The sequence below is a fragment of the Bufo gargarizans genome, chromosome 2 (genome assembly GCF_014858855.1).
Source record: "Bufo gargarizans isolate SCDJY-AF-19 chromosome 2, ASM1485885v1, whole genome shotgun sequence".
NCBI lineage: Eukaryota > Metazoa > Chordata > Amphibia > Anura > Bufonidae > Bufo > Bufo gargarizans.
In genome coordinates this window covers 333473026-333494132 of record NC_058081.1, presented here as the reverse complement: position 1 = coordinate 333494132, position 21107 = coordinate 333473026, and the positions used below count along the sequence as shown (strand labels likewise).

The window sequence follows — 21107 nt, the reverse complement described above, 5'->3', positions numbered from 1 at the left end:
AGGTTAATTGTTGACTTGTGTGTTTCTATGTAATTTATAACCCTGTTTGTACATGTGATAGTAAAGAGCAATTTATATATCATCTCTCTTTATTAATCTATGTAATTGTACAAATTGTCTGTGCTGAACTTTCAGGCAATGTCTCTCATACATAGATATAAGATTGTTTAAAAGTTATTAGACTGTATTAGTTATCCAAGAAAGTGATTTTTGCCAACACATTTATGTCAACTTATACAGTGATGTTTAAACTTTAAAATTAGTTCTGTCAATGTAACTTCAATTTCAGTGTCTTGCCAGAGGCAATTTCCAGTTTCAAAATTTCTCTGCAGAAATAGGGTCTGCTTTTAGATTATAGTTTGGCAGCCAATGAGAGAACATTTTTTATGTCATGTTTGCTAAAGAAAAACAACAACTCTAGCTTTAGGCAAGTAAAATATCTGTCCTCAAGCCAGTTTCTACTCTTGGCTGCATTATACGAATAGGGAAATGGTATATATCAGGTAAATTGAGCCAGTTTCCACATTCTGTAGATCATCATTGACAGTCCTTCAATTCCTTGCATATTTGTGTTCGGTTTTAGGGTTATAAAGTATATATTGAGTTATGGAGGTAATAGCGATATGTTCAAAAAGTACAATCATTTTTACAAAAATTATTTCTGTTGAATAGAATGTCACTCATAATTCCCATATTTATCAAGCCCCTTCTCATTCTATAAAGACACTTACAAACTCGTGGCAAATTATTCCTGGCATAACAAGTGGCATTAAAGAACACACGTCTATAGGATCAACCCTAATAAACCAGGTATACTGTTTGGCAGGTTTGACCCTAATGATTAAAGTGATACCTGTCTTCAGAACATTGGTTGTGGCTTTCTCAAGAAAAAAAAAATTATATTATTTGTTATGCCGATGAGAGTTTTAAGTGCACCAAGGGGTATAGCAAGCACTGAATGCAGTGGAGCTCAAAGCTCTCATTTGCATAAAGGATAAAACTTTTTTTTTCTGTGGAATATCACAACCAATTTTATCATGACGGGTATAATTTTAATTAGCAGGATCAATCCTACCATGACGGCATGCCTGGTTCACTATTTGTTGATTCCATAAAGTACTGGGGAGGGGGAGATTTATCAGACTGGTGTAAAGTAGAACTGGCTTAGTTGTTCAATCAGATTTTACCTTTCATTTTACAAACGACCTGTAAAAAAATGGAAGGTGGAAGCTGATTGGTTGCTATGGGAAACTAAGCCAGTTCCACTTTACACCAGTTTGAAGAATGTCCCCATAGATGTCTACAGGGTATTTTTCAAGTTTTTATACAATAGAGTTGGAAGCAAAATGTGTTACAGGAAGGAATGTGATAGAGAAAGGGGTGAAATAGGGATAATGTTGGTTGGAGTATATATATATATATATATATATATATATATATTTTTTTTTTTTTTTTTCAGAGGATAGGAAATGCCATAGGTGCTAGTTATCTACTTAAAATTGTGTGATTTGGCAGTGCTGCAATCTTCATGCACAAAATTGTGTTTGAATATCGAATGCTGTATGAGGCTAGAACTTAACACAGTTTTTGTGGCAATTTCCAATGCATTTTGTAAACCAAGACTAGGGGATATAAAAGTTATGGGAAATATAAAGAAATGTCTTCCTGCTGTATCCACTTCTGGCTTTGGCTTTGCAAAAACTCTATTGGGGAGATTTATCAAACTGGTGTAAAGTAGAACTGGCTTAGTTACCCATAGCAACCAATCAGATTCCATCTTTCATTTTCCAGTGGAGCTGTGAAAATTGATAGGTGGATTCTGATTGGTTGCTATGGGCAACTAAGCCAGTTCTACTTAAAACCAGTTTGATAAATCTCCCCCTATGTGTGTCCAGCCTTTGTTGTCTGGATCTCACTTTTCATTGAGGTTTTATCTGTCAACTGCCTGGCCTGGATCTAGCTTAGCTTGGTTCTTTTCTCTCATATGATAGCTAAATTGGGCATCTCCACTCTACAAACTCAATTTCTGCATGTTTTACCATAACCTGATAAAATTATAGCGTATGTAACATGGGTAGAACATATGTCACTCCCAGTGCTCCCTTGTAAAGATGATGGTCCAAAATGTACACAGCCATGTACATGAGGCATAAATCATACAGGATATAGGTAATCTAAATCTATCTGTAAGATCCTCACCTGCTTTGCACTCCAGGGGAACCAAGAGGGGTCCTCGTGGAGTTGCGGGACAGGTTATGCGTGTCTCTGATGCACCAGCGCTGACCCCTTTACGAGCCAGTGTGGAGATGCGTTCGCGTGGACATCGGAGGGGAGGACCGTCGGAGTCCCGGGGACAGAGTGGCCAGGCGAGTGACAAGACGCCGCGGCCAGGGTTGTCTCCGGTGTCTCCTGCGACTTCCGTTTCCGCATCTGGGTCCACGCGCTCGCATACTCGCGCTGAGTCAATCATGCGTCCGTGCGTATGCACGAGGGCAGGTTCGCAAAGGGATACACGGTCGCGAGTACGCGCTTCTTATGCACTTCGTCGACCAGTGGCGCATATTATACTGACTCACAAGAGCAAAGTGGATTAGGTAGCCAGCCATGGGTTAATCAACTTGTGATTGCCTTAGGCCTTGTACTCAGGTGCAGGGCAATTTGTTCACCTATGGTAGTGGACACTTGGCACCCTGGGATTGGTCAGCAGGCATTTAAAAGGAGGTCTCTCAGGGTGATCAGTGCCCACTGTTATTTTCCCTCAACCAGGTATAGGGCACAACTCCTAGTGACTGAAGACTTCCAGGAACTTTGTCCTTACAGCGGACCCAAGATCTGGAGTGACTCGACTGCCAAGTGCACAGCATCTTTCAGCACTGGTTGGGACTATTCCTGGAATCTCCTTGCCTGGTTTTTTGTTATTATTCCTTGTTACCAGCAAGTGTCCTGGACTTTTATGTTTCTGGTGAATAAACACCTTTTTGCTTTCATCACTGGTCTGTTTGTTGGTGCCTTGCATTACACTATCTATCTGCAATATCTATCTGTCTGTCTATCTGTGTTAGAATTTGAACTTTTGTCAATGCTATTATCCTATAAAAGAAACCTTTTTTCATGGGTTAATCTGAATACTTCAAAGTGCCTGAGTAATATCAAACGCACAGTTTAAGAAAGATTTTGAGCTCTGAGAATATTTATTACTTCACTTTAAAAGCATTGGCTTGTAATGATGAATTTATGAGGGTGAATACAAGCTTATGACAGATGGTTGCCTTCTTTCTTTGATTCTTTAAAATTGAGCAGCCTCTGTTTAAATCAGATTAATCTGGAAAATCCACAAAGTTAATTGTCTGCTCTAAAACACACATTTACTGATGGGGCAAAGTGATTTATACCAGACATAGAAAACCTTTTTAGAAAAATGCAAAATGAAAATTTCACCTGACATTAAAGGGTTTCTGTCATCAGAAAAGCTGGCTGTAGCTGGCTGGCTGACATTAGCGATGTGCTAATGTCAGCAGAACATAACTGTATGCCTTATATCTCACTGCCTGCCGCCGTTCGCGCTAAATAATGACTTTTATCATATGCAAATTAGCCTCTAGGTGCTAGTGGGGAATTGCTGCTGCAGCACCTAAAGGCTCCGTCCTCTCACCGTTTGTCACTCCCTTGTAAAGGTGATTGACACCTGCGTCGTCCATTTTAGTATTAGGCGCAGGCGCAGTGAGTGAAGGACGCTCGCCTGCTGCCGTCCTTCACTCAATGGATCCTGGACATTCTTAGTCCCCTTCCTCGCTCCATTTTGACAAAAGTTTTGGGACTATAAATAGGACACCCACTCTGAACATCAATTTTTACAAGAATGTGCAATGCATTTAGTAGAGTCAGCTTTAGTAGGGATATTCTTTTTTGTTATTTAAACACTAAACTAGACCCCTATAGGCCCAACAGTTATTGAAAGAGTGTTTGGAAGCAGGTATACATTTCTCAAACAGTTCGCAATCAAGCAATATATCTATCTCTATATATATATATATATATACACACACACACAATGAAACATACAGATCTGAAACATGTTCTACATACACAAAAGACCCATTACTCTCAAATATTGTTCACAATTATGTCTAAATCTGTGTTAGTAAGCACGTCTCCTTTGCCAAGATAATCCATCCCACCTCATAGGTGTGGCAGATCAACGTGCTGATTAGATAGCATGAATATTGCACTGGTGTGCCTTAGACTGCCCACAATAAAAATCCACTCTGAAATGTGCAGTTTGATCACACAGCACAATGCCACAGATGTTGCAACGTTTGAGGGAGCGTGCAATTGGCATGCTGACTGCAGGAATTTCTACCAGAGCTGTTGCCCGTGCAATGAATGTTCATTTCTCTACCATAAGCCATCTCCAAAGGCGTTTCAGAGAATTTGGGGACTCTGTATTATGGGCGGAACAGCCAAAGATTGCACAACTTAGTCTCCACTGGTGGCTTCCTACCCGCATTGTAGCAACCTTTCCAGCTGTACACTTATGCCTTGTAAATTGTGGTGCATAAGCGGTTCAGCATTCACTTTCATCTCATTGCTCCAAATCACCCGTTTCCAATCTTCTACTGTCCACACTTTATGCAAACTCGAGCTGACACTTCTTTTGATGATTTTGAATTTGAAGCTTCTTCACCTTTTTTCAGGCCACCATTCAACTTTTGTGATGCGCATCACACGGTGCTTGCATGGATGTCTGTGATCTCACTATTACGAAGCATATGAGCCACCTCCGCTGTTGTGTTTGTTGCACCAGAACTGATAGACCTTGTGATGAGCAGTGATGGCCAGTTCGCAGTGTTCGCCTGCGAACACATGCGGGCTGCCATCTTGACTCACCCGGCCGGCGATGCACACCTTACCTGTGCCTGTGCCGCGAGCCGGTCTGAAATCAAATGCGGTCACGGGGAGCAGGCAGTTCCGAGAACAGCCGCCGGGGGCCTCCATCGGGCATTTGACCTGATGTTATTGGCTGATGGATAAGTATTTGCCTGTATTTCTACTGTATGTATACTGCACTCCAACCACCACCATGGTTCACTGTTTCTATCCTTTGTTGTCTGTGAAGGTTCGCATTTGTACAATCACTCAGAATTGAGAAAGCTTGTTGGAAGAACGAGTGAAACGTTTTCAAGAAATCTACAGTATGTCCAATTGCCTTGATTTATTCTTTACAGATATCTATCCTTTGTTGTCTGGATCTCACTTTTTGGTGCCTGGAGCTATCTTAGCTAAGTTCTTTTCTCTCATATGATGGCTAAATTGGGCAGCTCCACTCTACGAACTTCATTGCTGCAAGCTTTACTACAACCTGATGAAATTCTAGTGTGTGTAACACTGGTAGAAAATATGTCACTCCCAGTGCTCCCTCATACTATACATTGTATAAACATGATGGTCCAAAATGTACACAGCCAGAATAAATCTGTCCAAAATGTACACACTGCTTAGAATAAATCTGGAGTAATCAGACCCCTCCCTGATGTTATTGCTTGATGGATTTGCCTGTATTTATACTGTATGTATGTATAATGCACCACAACCTCCACCATGGTCCACTGTTGTCTGCAGACACTCATTATTGCCCTTCAGCAAACAGACTGGCTTCTGTTACAGTCAAGTATTTCAATTTTTGACTCATTAGTCAAAAGGACCTGCTGGCATATTTCGGCAGCCCAGTTCTTATGTTTTTGTGCACAGTTGAGTCACTTGGCATTGTTTTCACTTAACTATGCTCGAAAACATATGAACCGGGATGCATAAAAATGGCAGCAGGTGCTGGGGACTGTCCAATTAATGAACATAGGTGTTGGGTTATGGCTCCATACAACTCTGGCCTTGTCAAGAGCCTTAAAGAACATATTTGTACTTATAAAAATGGCTGAGCTGTTGTATGTGCGCTTGGCAGCTGAAGGCATCTATATTGGTCTCATGTTCATATGTGCCTGTGTTGCTGAGTAAAATGATGTTTTAAGATTTGCAAATGAGCCTCTAGGAGCAATGGGGGCATTGTTGTTACTCCTAGAGACTCAGCTCTTTCTACAACTGCCGTGCCCTCTACACTTTGACCTTAGCAGAAGTCAGAGCCAGGCATGATCACATTTACACTGCCTTACCCTGTTAAAGTGCTGAGGGTGCGGCTGTTGCCAAGAGATCAGAGCCTCTATTAGAGTAATGGCAACGCCCCTGCTGCTCCTACAGGCTCATCTGTACCAGGTCAGCCAGTTTCATAGGTACAATTCTGCTGACAGATGCCCTTTAAAATATAGGTGAATGCACAGGGTCCTAAGGGTCCTAGGAACACTTTTATATGGTGGTATTGTGCTCTGTATTTTGCATGAGTATTTGTAAGACAAAGACAGAAGAATCTATAGAGAAAAATTGTAATGGAAACATGTGTGCCTCTTCTGTGTTTTAGACCCACTCCTGGTTTGGTCTTACAAATACTGAAGGAAAACATTGATCTAGATACTGTGTGAAACAGTTCTTAGGCTGGGTTACTGCTTACATTTTCTGTTATAAAGATTTGCTCTTTAGCTGATCTTTAGTGATCTATTTCCCACTGGCCTGGATGGATGGATGGACCCAGTAAAAAAATAAATAAAAAATCAATCATAATCAAACTGGTGCAGTCTGGCATCAGGTTGAGTTCCCTAGAAATGAATAGGATCTGTTGATGGATTTGTCATGATCATGCAAACAAGCTAAAATAATTCAGCTTTGTGAGTCCTCACAGTGGTTCAGTAGTCAGCATTGCAGAGCTGACATTCTGTGTTCAAATCTGTCCAAGGGACACACATGCATGGAGTTTGTATATTCTACTCTAATTTGCTTTAGTTTATTCCAGGTACTCTGGTTTTCTTCCAAAAACATACTGATAGATTAATTTGGAATTTAGATTGTAAGCCCCAATAGGAACAGGTACTGATGTGAATGATATGAAAGATAATTTTACAACATTATAGAATACGTAGGTACTCAGTAAATTAGCATTAACATATATGAGGCCACAAAGAAAACCTGGGAGTAAAATAGTGATCCTCAGTATATCCTCAGCTGTTTAAAGAGGCCACGACACTCTGGTCAGTGCTGCAGCCTCCTCACAGCTTGCAAAGCACAACATGGTCAATTGTTTAGTGGATGTGCTGGGCATTGCAGACCTTGAATAGGACTGAGCTGCACATAGGCCATGAGACCAATAAATGTGACATCACTGGTCTACAGTACTCATCGGACTGCCATGGCCTTTTCAAACAGCTGATCAGCAGGGGTATTACTGATCAGATATTGATGACCTACACTTACTGAGGATATATTTCACTCCTGGAAACCCCCTTTAAATATATGTAGAAAAAATACATAATTTCCTTTTGAATCACTCCGGAATCCCACATGCTGTTTTTGTGGCAGTTTGTTTTTGTTTGTTTTTTTGTTTTTTGTTTAATTCAAAACCAGAAGTCGATTTAAGAAGAATGGGAAAAATAAAGAAGGACATCTAGTTCTTTCTGCTGGAGCCACATGTGGCTGCACCTCAAACTGCATGTGTGTTTCCAGTTATGATTATAGAACCTTTCTTCTGTAACATACGGTACATTTTCTCTAGATTTAGTTTTCCATTTTTCTACTAGTTTAAAGTACTAGAATGATGGAAAACGAATATCTTCTAAACCCAAAAGGATTTATCCCTGTTTATTTAAAAGAAGTTTATTTGTGAGGAAAAAAACGATTAATAAAGCATTGTATTTACATTGTCGGGACCTGTTCTCCTTTCTTCTTGCAGCTTAATGACATTATAGTGAGCACGCCTGGGACTGCTATGCAGATGTACTTCCTGGAGACATTGCTGCTTCAAGACAAGCCATTACTTTTTGTGGGCCCCACAGGCACGGGAAAGACAGCTATTATAAACAGCTTCCTGCGACACTTACCTCAAGAAAAATATGTTGTATGTCAAATTAACTTCTCAGTGCAAGCTTCAGCTAATCAGACCCAGGACATCTTCCTAACAAAACTGGAAAGGTACCCTGAGTTTTAATTAAAATCAACTATGTAATAGTGCTGAATGTGCTCCATGGAGATTATCCCACAAAATAATATTAACCACCCAGCGTCAGCCTTTGACAGTACAAATGAAATCTGATTTCTTTCATTCTACGCTGTTTACAGGAGCCCAAACTACACTTTAATTGTTGTTGACAAAGATTCTGATTTATTCCGAACAGGAAATAGAACGTGATTCAAGAGAGCATGTGTCGTCTTAACTTTTTCTTATAAAGGCTCTTCCATGGGAGAATAAATAGACATCTGGTCCTGGGCTTTCCGCAGTCCATGGCATATTAAAATGAATCACTAAATTGTGACTTAATAGGAAATAAGGGCCATCTGTCAGTGTAAGATCAAAGCAGCAGGTGTGTACTTGCCAACAAAAGGAGGGTGAATGTAATGTCTTTGAGATTGAAAGTGTGAAAGGGATGTTTTTCCCTTAAATGCGGGGTTATCTACTATGTACAGGAAATACATTGAAGAGTCTATAATCTTTCACTAACATAAAAAGGAACATATGGTCAGGTAAAGACTATGTGAAAATAGAGTAAATTAGTACAATGCTTTAAACTACTGTTTAATAGTGACATCCCTTAGAAGTGTTTTCTATGGCTTCATTCGCTTTTATGTTCCTTAGCTTTTCATAGTAACAACTCAGGTAGGTCCTTGTCACAGGACTTCTGAAAACAGGAATCTTTGCATTTGGCCAAAGCTGTTATTATAATAATTATTGTGTGTTGAAAGGTTATTGCGGTATTCTCTGTTACCTTGCTTTATTAGTATCATTAGTGTTCTGACAGGCATGCAATCTGTAGTTTATGCAGTATGATAATGTGTGTACTTCTACTATACTATTATTTGCATAAAATAGCTATGCGGGATATTCTAATAAGCGCCTACCTATGCCAAGTGCTTTGATGTTTGGCACACCCTCAAGGTACTTACAAAATTTCCTACCTTCTACTACTCTTCCAGGGATATTAACATTTGACAATAATATTAAGTTACCTTAGGAGAGCTCGCCATTGAGATATAAATTACCACTACCGCAGGTTAATGTAATTAGCCTGGCAATATCTGGGCTGTAAAAGAGTAAAAGTCAAAACTTTGCCAGAAGCTTTATTATATTCTCGTCAGAAAAGTAGGACACTAACTTGATATGAAAGTTTTTCTCCTGTTTTAAGTCCTAAACTTCAATATTATTAACCACATACTATTTATTTCTACTTACAGTATACATTTTTATTAGGTGTTAAACTATTTAGTATACATGGCAATATTGCAATATTAGGTGGCAAACATTACATAAGCCACTGCTGTTTTTGATTCTTTTTTTTTTTGTGCTAAAGCCAGAATTGGATACAGCAGGAAGGATGAGAAGTTTTTCCTTTTACACAGTGGCGTAACGTGGGTAGCCAGCACTCGGGACAAGCCAAGTATTGCCCCCCCCCCCCCCCCCCCCCCAACCTGTGACCATGCCCCCTTTTGTTTCTTTTTTTTTTACAAATAATGTAGTAGATGTCACCTGCAGTCCTATGTAACACCACAGATAACACAGTGATAGCTCTCTGAGTACAGATAATGTAGTAGAGTGTGTGGGTGTGAGGCCCCAGAATTCAGAACACACACAGTGTGACCTCAAGTCTGGGGCCAGGCTGAGGCAGTGTGGGACAAATTCTATACACCCCCTCCCCCCTACCCTACCGTGAAACAGATATTTGGATGGACTTTACATACATTGCTATGAAATATACAGGAGAATACAGCACCATACCCGTTACATCCAGTGACATCTCCTGTGATGTAGACTTTCCTCAACGTCCTCATTCGGAGATAGGACCATCATGATACCTTCTTTCAGCCACGTCTTGTCTCTGCAAAGTTTCGCAGAAAATGTTTTAGATGCCTCACTTTACTATCATCCTCAGATAACAGACGTCCCCCTTCCCCTGTAGTGCCTAAGTATAATGTTCTCTGTATAATTATAATATATAATGGCCCCTCTGTATTATTATTATAATGACCACCTCTGTAGTATTATAGTAATAATTATGGCCCCCTTCAGCCCCTCCAGCATACAGTCCTGTGTAAGATACAACACTCCCCCTGCCTTTAGTCCTTCTTGCAAACAGTCCCATGTAAAATACATCACTCTCCCTTCAGCTCCTCCAGCTCACAATCCCATGCAAGATACATCACTGCCCTGCCTTCAGCCCCTCCAGCATACAGTCCCATGTAAAATACATCACTCTCCCTCCAGCTCCTCCAGCATGTAAGATACAACCCCCAGAGGATGCCATCTGCCCATCTCTCCTGTCCATATACCAGGCCTACCAGTATTACCCCTTCATATACCGCCTGGTCACCCCACACCTAACAGTCTGAGTCACTTGTCTCCCTGAGTGTTAGGTGGGGTGACCAGGCAGGCAGCTGGTATATCAAGGGCTAATGCTGGTAGACCTGGTATATGGACAGCAGAGATGGGCAGATGGCATCCTCTGGGCAGTACTGTCTCTCTGGTCTTCCTTCACCAGCACCCTGACTGCCACGGTCCTGCTTGGCCTGGCTCTCATGGCACTTCACTGCCTGGTGATCGGCTATCAGCACTGAGTGACTCAGTCAGTGTCGCAGTGTGACTGTCACTCAGCGCTGATAGCCAAGCACCAGGCAGTGAAGTGCCATGAGAGCCAGGCCAAGCAGGACAGTGGCAGTCAGGGTGCTGGTGAAGGATGACCAGAGAGACAGTACTGCCCAGAGGATGCCATCTGCCCATCTCTGCTGTCTATATACCAGGGTAGGCCTGGTATATGGACAGCAGAGATGGGCAGATGGCATCCCGGAGAGGCAGTACTGTCTCAGTGTCCCTGGTCTTCCTTCACCAGCACTCTGACTGCAGTGCCATGGTGCCATCTGCTTGGCAGCCTTGGCCTGGCTCTCATGACACTGACTGGCACAGTGGCACTTAACTCATATTATCATATATTACCCCTAAAGCCTGCCTGCCCTCAGCCCATGCCAACACAGTAAACTACTGACCAAATTACACACTCAGGATGGGACTTTGGGACTCTGGGACAGTGACACTGACTGTCACTCACTCTGTCTCAGGGTCGCTTCAATCCAGGGCCGGCGCCACCCATAAGCAGAGTAGGCCACCGCGTAGAGCGCACTCTGCCTGGGGGCGCCGGCGCTCTGGAGTCAGAATCCCGCCACGCCCCCTACTTGTGATCCATCCACCTAAGTTCTAACGTCTTCTCCTGATTCCTAGCCGCCGCCCTCGCCATGCCCCCTACCTGGCTGTCATCGATCTGACTCCTCCTGTTCGGCTGTTCCTGTACTTGCCGGCCGGCCGGATCATGGTGGATTGTGCGAGGGCATGCGTTTGTTTAGTCACTTAGTATTACTTAGTGGGGGCACTGGGGGGCAAATTATGTAATGGGCAGTGTGCAGTTAGTTGTGCACTGCCCATTATGTAATTTGCCCCCCAGTGCCCAACAAAGTAATACTGCCCCCACAGACAGTGCACAACTCACTGCACACTGCCCATTATGCAATTTTCCCCCCAGTGCCCCCACTAAGTAATACTTACTGCCCCCACAGACGGTGCACAATGCCCTCCATTATGTTATTTGCCCCCCAGTGGCCCACTAAGTAATACTGCCACAACTGTGCACTGTCTGTGGGGCAGTATTACTTAGTGGGGGCACTGGGGGCAAATTACGTAATGGGCAGTGTGCAGTTGTGCACTGTGTGTGGGGGCACTGGGGGGCAAATTACGTAGTGGGCAGTGTGCAGTGAGTTGTGCACTGTCTGTGGGGGCACTGGGGGCAAATTATGTAATGGGCAGTGTGCAGTGAGTTGTGCACTGTCTTTGGGGGCACTGGGGGGCAAATTACATAATGGGCAGTGTGCAGTGAGTTGTGCACTGTCTGTGGGGGCAGTTAGTATTACTTAGTGGGGGCACTGGGGGGCAAATTACGTAATGGGCACTGCCCATTACGTAATTTGCCCCCCAGGGCCCCAACAAAGTAATACTGCCCCCACAGACAGTGCACAATGCCCCCACTAAGTAATTCAAGTTGAATCACTGTCTCCAGGCTCATGGCTGGACTACAGTCTCCTACTGATTCAGCTGCAGCCAATCCAGCCATGATCTTCTGCTTCTTCTTGCTCCGGCTTCTGGCTCTGCAGTCTGCACTGTCTAGCCCGCCTGGAAGGTGGGCGGAGCCTATCGGGAACTGCCGTGCATGCCCCACCCCCTCTCGCCTCCTCACTCTGTTCTGCAGCCGGACGCTGTGTGAAGAAAAAAAAACACAGCATTGGCGATTTAACTTGTGCCAGCCCCGCACACGGCGCCCCCCTGCAGAGTGGCGCCCGGGGCAACGGCCCCCCTGCCCCCCCCACGCTACGCCCTTGCTTTCACATTTCCCCTTCCTTTTGAATCCAATTATAGCTTTGGATCAAAAGACTGCATAAAAAATATATGTCTAACTGCAGACCATCTGGGGGATGGGGCGAGGATAGGGTGGGCTTTCACAGGGAGTTGGATAGATGATAGACTATCTATGAGTTATAAAAATGTATGTATTTTCTTCTTTTCTATTTCAAGAACCCAACTTATAGGGTTCATATGATTTTATTTGTAATCTGAAAATTAATATAGTATTTGGAAAAATAAAAAACACAACCAGTTTGGCTTAGGGCTACCTCTAAGGACCAGTTCACATTGAGTTTTTTGGCACTGATTTAAAGTAGTTCCATTTCTCCCAAAAATGCTGCCTCCCATTCGTTTCAATGGGAAGTAGCATTTTCTTTTTGTTGCAAATGGAAGAAAAAAGTAGCATGCCCAGGGGCGGATGGGAAACTCAAAGTGGCCCTGGAAAAAAGCATAGAAGTGGCCCTATGTTGTAGGTGGCCAAAATGGTAGGAGGCATGACCACACCAAGTGGGTGGGGTCAGCAAACCATTAGGCGTGGTTCACATAACATACCTCCCGACTTCTGAAAAGCCAAAGGAGGTATAATTGGTGTGGTCTGCTTAGTGTGCCACGCCAAATTTATTTCCACTAAGCCATGCCTCTAACTCTGTTCTATATACCCCAGTCCCACCCAGTATCACACAGTAGTTATGCCCAATTTATGCTCCCACCCGGTAGTTATACCCCTACACAGTATTTATGCCCTCAGTATAGTGCTGCTGCCTCCACACAATAATGTTGCCCCTGTTAAGAAAAAAATAAAATAAAAGTGTAATACTAAGTCTGTTGTGACCTCTATCCAGCTGCTGGGTGTCAAAGGACCTGAGAGCAGTTGGTACTGGTGGCCTACTGATAGGAGAAGGGCTGGCAGAATGATAATGACATTACAGCAAGGCCACCGGTAAGATTTCCATCCTATGTGACTGATATAAGCTGCTCCTCTTATAAAGCTCCAGCACTAATATAACCTCCAGAGACAGTAAATCACATGTGACTGATATCAGCCGCTCTTCGTATAACGCTTCAGCACTGATATAACCTCCAGAGACATTGCATCACATGTGACTGATATTAGCCGCTCCTCTTATAACACTCCAGCACTGATATAACCTCCAGAGACATTACATCATATGTGACTGATATCAGCCGCCTGATTAATAACGGTCCAGCACTGATATAACCTCCAGAGACATTAGCTCATATGTGACTGATATCAGCCACTCCTCTTATAACGCTCCAGCACTGATATAACCTCCAAAGACATTTCATCATGTGACTGATGTCAGCAGATCCTCTTATAACGCACCTGCACTGATAAAACCTCCATAGACATTACTTCCTATGTGACTGATATCAGCCACTCCTCTTTTAACACTCCAGCACTGATATAACCTCCAGAGACATTACATCACATGTGACTGATATCAGCCGCTCCTATTATAACGCTCAAGCACTGATATAACCTCCAGAGACATTGCATCATATGTGAATGATATCAGACACTCCTCTTATAACGCTCCAGCACTGATATAACCTCCAGAGACATCACATCATTAGTGGGAGGTGACAGGCTGGGAAAATTTTAAATGCCACTAAAGAGGGGAGGGGGGGTGATCACTGGGAGACATATCTTCCTAGGAGCTCTGTATGAAATATAGGTGAGATAGTCAGTGGGTAGAGGTCTGTGAAGGGCTGAAATAACAGGGGCAGTGGCGGATTACAATTGGGGCGTTTGGGTCTGTAGCCCCGTGTTAGTTCCCTGCCTCCTGAGAGCAGTGTGGGGGAAATTACTATATGGGGCAGAGTGGGGGAAACTACTGTGTAGGGTAGTGTGGGGGGTAAACTTCTGTGTGGGGTAGTGTGGGGGAAACTACTATATGGGGCCATGTAATGGAAATTACTATATGGGGCTGTGTGGGGGAAACTACTATATGGGGCCATGTAATGGAAATTACTATATGGGGCTGTGTGGGGGAAATTACCATATGGGGCAGTGTGGGGGAAATTACCATATGGGGCAGTGTGGGGGAAATTACCATATGGGGCAGTGTGGGGGAAATTACCATATGGGGCAGTGTGGGGGAAATTACCATATGGGGCAGTGTGGGGGAAATTACCATATGGGGGAGTGTGGGGGAAATTACTATATGGAGCAGAGTGGGTGAAATTACTATATGGGGCAGAGTGGGGGAAATTACTATATAGGGCAGTGTGGGGAAATTACTATATTGGGGCAGTGTGGGGGAAATTTCTATATGGAGCAGTGTGGGGGAAATAACTATATGGGGCATGTGACGGACTGAACAGTCACTGGGGGACTTCTTGATCTGTATATATACGGAGTTGATCTTCAAAAAAGAGAGCTCCTCTTTTACCCTTGATCATGTTGAGGCTGGTGTTTGAGTAACTGATCAACACTGGGGATCGCTATATGCTGAAGATTTGCTATACTCCCCTGGCTATAACTACTAGCTCTTGTAAGAGCTGTTCCTGCTCTCTGGATTTAGGAGAGGTTCACCCACTGGAAGCGGAAGCCCGGTCTTGGATCCAGCGTGGGAGGAGGAGTATGTTTTGCAGGGAGAGAAGAGCCTTGTCTCAATTCTCCGGCGGCAGTGTACCTTAAAGGTAGAGGAGACAACCGGTTTCTCTTCTCAACCACAGGGGGACAACTCCGATGGTGCAGATGGGACCTGCAGTCTCAGCACCAGGCCTACCGGGATGCTGGACGTCCGGTACAGATCCCCCTTAAACCCCACAGGAATGCCAGGAGGAGGAGGTAAGTGATCCCTCCTCCCCACAGATGATCCGCAACAAGGCCCTGGGGGTAGGATTCCCTGACCCCATCCCGCTGGAAGAGCTGGCATCTGGGCAGAGCACAGTTGGCCTCTGCCCTCCCCTATCCTCTTGTCCAAGTGCTGACTCCCCACAGGCTACTCCAGCGGAAGAGCTGGCATCTGGGCAGAGCGCAGTTGGCCTCTGCCCACCAAGTACCCACAGCTCCAAGCTAGAGAACAACAATGAAGCAAGGAGTAGCAGATGCCCACTCAACAGCTGGGGACATACATAACAAAGCCAGGCTCCAGAGATCAACAGGACCAGTGTTTGTTTATGGGTGGGCTACTCGACTAACTCAGGCACCGACCGACAGAAGGTCAGGTACCTAGTTGGTCTACTGTTGGGAGGGGAGAAATGTCACTGACTGAACCGTCACTGGGGCTGCTGGAGAAGCCTGAGGGCCAGCCTCCTTCCTACAGACTATGGACCCAGAACTATGGAGACCCCCTCGGACCTTTTGGGGTTACAAGGAACTATGAACTCTGATTTATGTGTGGAATTTATATGCCACATATTTCATATTGCCCATTAAAAAGGCATGGTGTGGATTCAGCAACACAAAAAGGGTTAACTCTGCACTGAGACTCCCACTGATTGTGTTAGTGATGGAATTAAGATAGCTAACTCTAGGAGCAGCTGACTCCTAGATGAGTACAAACCGGATTTCCCAAAAAGTTGGGACACTAAACAAATTGTGAATAAAAACTGAATGCAATGATGTGGAGATGGCAAATGTCAATATTTTATTTGTAATAGAACGTAGATGACAGATCAAACGTTTAATCCGAGTAAATGTATCATTTTAAAGGAAAAATACGTTCATTCAAATTTTCATGGTGTCAACAAATCCCCCAAAAGTTGGGACAAGTAGCAATAAGAGGCTGGAAAAAGTAAATTTGAGCATAACGAAGAGCTGGAAGACCAATTAACACTAATTAGGTCAATTGGCAACATGATTGGGTATAAAAAGAACTTCTCAGAGTGGCAGTGTCTCTCAGAAGCCAAGATGGGTAGAGGATCAACAATTCCCACAATGTTGCACAGAAAGATAGTGGAACAATATCAGAAAGGTGTTACCCAGCGAAAAATTGCAAAGACTTTGCATCTATCATCATCAACTGTTCATAACATAATCCAAAGATTCAGAGAATCTGGAACAATCTATGTGCGTAAGGGTCAAGGCCGTAAAACCATACTGGATGCCCGTGATCTCCGGGCCCTTAAACGACACTGCACCACAAACAGGAATGCTACTGTAAAGGAAAGGAAATTACTATATGGGGCAGTGTGGGGGGAATTACTATATGGGGCAGTTTGGGGGAAATAACTATATGGGGCAGAGTGGGGGAAATGACTATATGGGGCAGTGTGGGGGAAATGACTATATGGGGCAGTGTGGGGGAAATGACTATATGGGGCAGAGTGGGGAAAATTACTGTATGGAGCAGTGTGGGGGAAATTACTGTATGGAGCAGTGTGGGGGAAATTACTGTATGGAGCAGTGTGGGGGAAATTACTATATGGGGCAGTGTGGGAGAAATTACTATATGAGGCAGTGTGGGAGAAATTACTATACGAGGCAGTGTGGGGGAAATTACCTTTCGGGGCAGTGTGGGGGAAATTACTATATGGTGGCAGTGTGGGGGAAATTATCACATGGTGTAGTGTGGTGGAAATTACTATATGGGGTAGTGTGGGGGAAATTACTATATGGAGCAGTGTGGGAAAAATTACTATATGGGACAGTGTGGGAGAAATTACTACATGGTGTAGTGTGGGGGAAAATTACTATATGGGGCAGGGTGGGGGAAATTACTACATGGATCAGTGTGGGGGAAATTACTATATAGGGCAGAGTGGGGGAAATTACTATATGGGGCAGTGTGGGGGAAATTACTATATGGGGCAGTGTGGGGGAAATTACTATATGGGGCAGTGTGGGGGAAATTACTATATGGGGCAGTGTGGGGGAAATTACTATATGGGGCAGTGTGGGGGAAATTACTATATGGGGCAGAGTGGGGGAAATTACTATATGGGGCAGAGTGGGGGAAATTACTATATGGGGCAGAGTGGGGAAATTACTATATGGGGCAGAGTGGGGAAATTACTATATGGGGCAGAGTGGGGGAAATTACTATATGGGGCAGAGTGGGGGAAATTACTATATGGGGCAGAGTGGGGGAAATTACTATATGGGGCAGAGTGGGGGAAATTACTATATGGAACAGTGTGGGAGAAATTACTATACGAGGCAGTGTGGAGGAAATTACCATACGGGGCAGTGTGGGGAAAATTACTATATGGTGGCAGTGTGGGGGAAATTATTACATGTTGAAGCGTGGTGGAAATTACTATATGGGGTAGTGTGGGGGAAATTACTACATGGAGCAGTGTGGGAAAAATTACTATACGGCGCAGTGTGGGAGAAATTACTATATGAGGCAGTGTGGGAGAAATTACTATATGAGGCAGTGTGGGAGAAATTACTATAAGAGGCAGTGTGGGAGAAATTACTATATGGAGCAGTGTGGGGGAAATTACTACAGGGAGTGCAGAATTATTAGGCAAGTTGTATTTTTGAGGATTAATTTTATTATTGAACAATAACCATGTTCTCAATGAACCCAAAAAACTCATTAATATCAAAGCTGAATATTTTTGGAAGTAGTTTTTAGTTTGTTTTTAGTTTTAGCTATTTTAGGGGGATATCTGTGTGTGCAGGTGACTATTACTGTACATAATTATTAGGCAACTTAACAAAAAACAAATATATACCCATTTCAATTATTTATTTTTACCAGTGAAACCAATATAACATCTCAACATTCACAAATATACATTTCTGACATTCAAAAACAAAACAAAACTAAATCAGTGACTAATATAGCCACCTTTCTTTGCAAGGACACTCAAAAGCCTGCCATCCATGGATTCTGTCAGTGTTTTGATCTGTTCACCATCAACATTGCGTGCAGCAGCAACCACAGCCTCCCAGACACTGTTCAGAGAGGTGTACTGTTTTCCCTCCTTGTAAATCTCACATTTGATGATGGACCACAGGTTCTCAATGGGGTTCAGATCAGGTGAACAAGGAGGCCATGTCATTAGATTTTCTTCTTTTATACCCTTTCTTGCCAGCCACGTTGTGGAGTACTTGGACGCGTGTGATGGAGCATTGTCCTGCATGAAAATCATGTTTTTCTTACCTTGCAGACTACTTCCTGTACCACTGCTTGAAGAAGGTGTCTTCCAGAAACTGGCAGTAGGACTGGGAGTTGAGCTTGACTCCATCCTCAACCCAAAAAGGCCCCACAAGCTCTTCTTTGATGATACCAGCCCAAACCAGTACTCCACCTCCACCTTGCTGGCGTCTGAGTCGGACTGGAGCTCTCTGCCCTTTACCAATCCAGCCATCTGGCCCATCAAGACTCACTCTCATTTCATCAGTCCATAAAACCTTAGAAAAATCAGTCTTGAGATATTTCTTGGCCCAGTCTTGACGTTTCAGCTTGTGTGTCTTGTTCAGTGGTGGTCGTCTTTCAGCCTTTCTTACCTTGGCCATTTCTCTGAGTATTGCACACCTTGTGCTTTTGGGCACTCCAGTGATGTTGCAGCTCTGAAATATGGCCAAACTGGTGGCAAGTGGCCTCTTGGCAGCTGCACGCTTGACTTTTCTCAGTTCATGGGCAGTTATTTTGCGCCTTGGTTTTTCCACACGCTTCTTGCGACCCTGTTGACTATTTTGAATGAAACGCTTGATTGTTCGATGATCACGCTTCAGAAGCTTTGCAATTTTAAGAGTGCTGCATCCCTCTGCAAGATATCTCACTATTTTTGACTTTTCTGAGCCTGTCAAGTCCTTCTTTTGACCCATTTTGCCAAAGGAAAGGAAGTTGCCTAATAATTATGCACACCTGATATAGGGTGTTGATGTCATTAGACCACACCCCTTCTCATTACAGAGATGCACATCACCTAATATGCTTAATTGGTAGTAGGCTTTCGAGCCTATACAGCTTGGAGTAAGACAACATGCATAAAGAGGATGATGTGGTCAAAATACTCATTTGCCTAATAATTCTGCACGTAGTGTACATGGTGTAGTGTGGGGGAAATAACTATATGGGGTAGTGTGGGAGAAATTACTATACGAGGCAGTGTGGGTGAAATTACCATATGGGGCAGTGTGGGGAAAATTACTATATGGTGGCAGTGTGGGGGAAATTATTACATGGTGTAGTGTGGTGGAAATTACTATATGGGGTAGTGTGGGGGAAATTACTATATGGAGCAGTGTGGGGAAAATCACTATACGGCGCAGTGTGGGAGAAATTACTATACGAGGCAGTGTGGGGGAAATTACTATATGGAGCAGTGTGGGGGAAATTACTAAATGGTGGCAGTGTGGGGGAAATTACTACATGGTATAGTGTGGGGGAAATTACTATATGGGGTAGTGTGGGGGAAATTACTATATGAGGTAGTGTGGGGGAAATTACTATATGGGGTAGTGTGGGGGAAATTACTATATGGGGCAGTGTGGGGGAAATTAATATATGGAGCAGTGTGGGGAAAATTACTATACGGCACAGTGTGGGAGATATTACAATACGAGGCAGTGTGGGGCAAATTACTATATGGAGCAGTGTGGGGGAAATTACTATATGGTGTAGTGTGGGGGAAATTACTATAGGGAGCAGTGTGGGGGAAATTACTATAGGGAGCAGTGTGGGGGAAATTACTATAGGGAGCAGTGTGGGGGAAATTACTATAGGGAGCAGTGTGGGGGAAATTACTGTATGGAGCAGTGTGGGGAAAATTACTATTGGGGCAGTGTGGGGAAAATTACTATATGGGGCAGTGTGGGGAAAATTACTATATTGGGGCAGGTTGGGGAAAATAACTATATTGGGGCAGTTTGGGGGAAATTAATATATTGGGGCAGTGTGCGGGAAATTAATATATTGGGGCAGTGTGGGGGAAATTACTATATGGGGCAGTGTGGTGGAAATTACTGTATAGAGCAGTGTGGGGAAAATTACTATATGGTAGCAGTGTGGGGGAAATTACTACATGGTGTAGTGTGGGGGAAATTACTACATGGGGTAGTGTGGGGGAAATTACTATATGGAGCAATGTGGGGGAAATTACTATATAGTGGCAGTGTGGTGGAAATTACTACATGGTGTAGTGTGTTGGAAATTACTATATGAGGCAGTGTGGGGGAAATTACTATACGGGGGACTGTGGGGGAAATTACTATATCGGGTAGAGTGGGGGAAATAACTATATGTGGGTAGTGTTGGGGCATTTCTATTAGGGGACATTATTTTTGGGGACACTATACAGGCATTATTACCTGGAGCACAGTATAGGATGTTATTATTACTGGGGGCACTCTAGGGGACTTCATAACCTTTGTAGACACTATAGGGACCTTTGGGGTAATTTGTCAGACTGGTGTAAAGTAGAACTGGGTTAGTTACCGATTGCACCTTTAATTTTTGACAGCTCCTTTGGAAAATAAAAGGTAGAATCTGATTGGTTGCTATGGGCACCTAAGCCAGTTCTACTTTACATCAGTTTGATAAATTAACCTAATTATGAGATCTCTAACGTGTCTGTGTAACAAACTCTGTAGAGACGAGATGTGGCTGAAAGAATTAGTCATGGTGGTCTGGGTCAAACGGAGGAGAAGAGG

General features: G+C 43.6%; 1 pseudogene; it reads left to right on the top strand.

Annotated features, from left to right (window-relative positions):
- The window catches only part of LOC122925882, a 2558103-nt pseudogene that overhangs the window by 1504284 nt on the left and 1032712 nt on the right, over positions 1 to 21107 (top strand).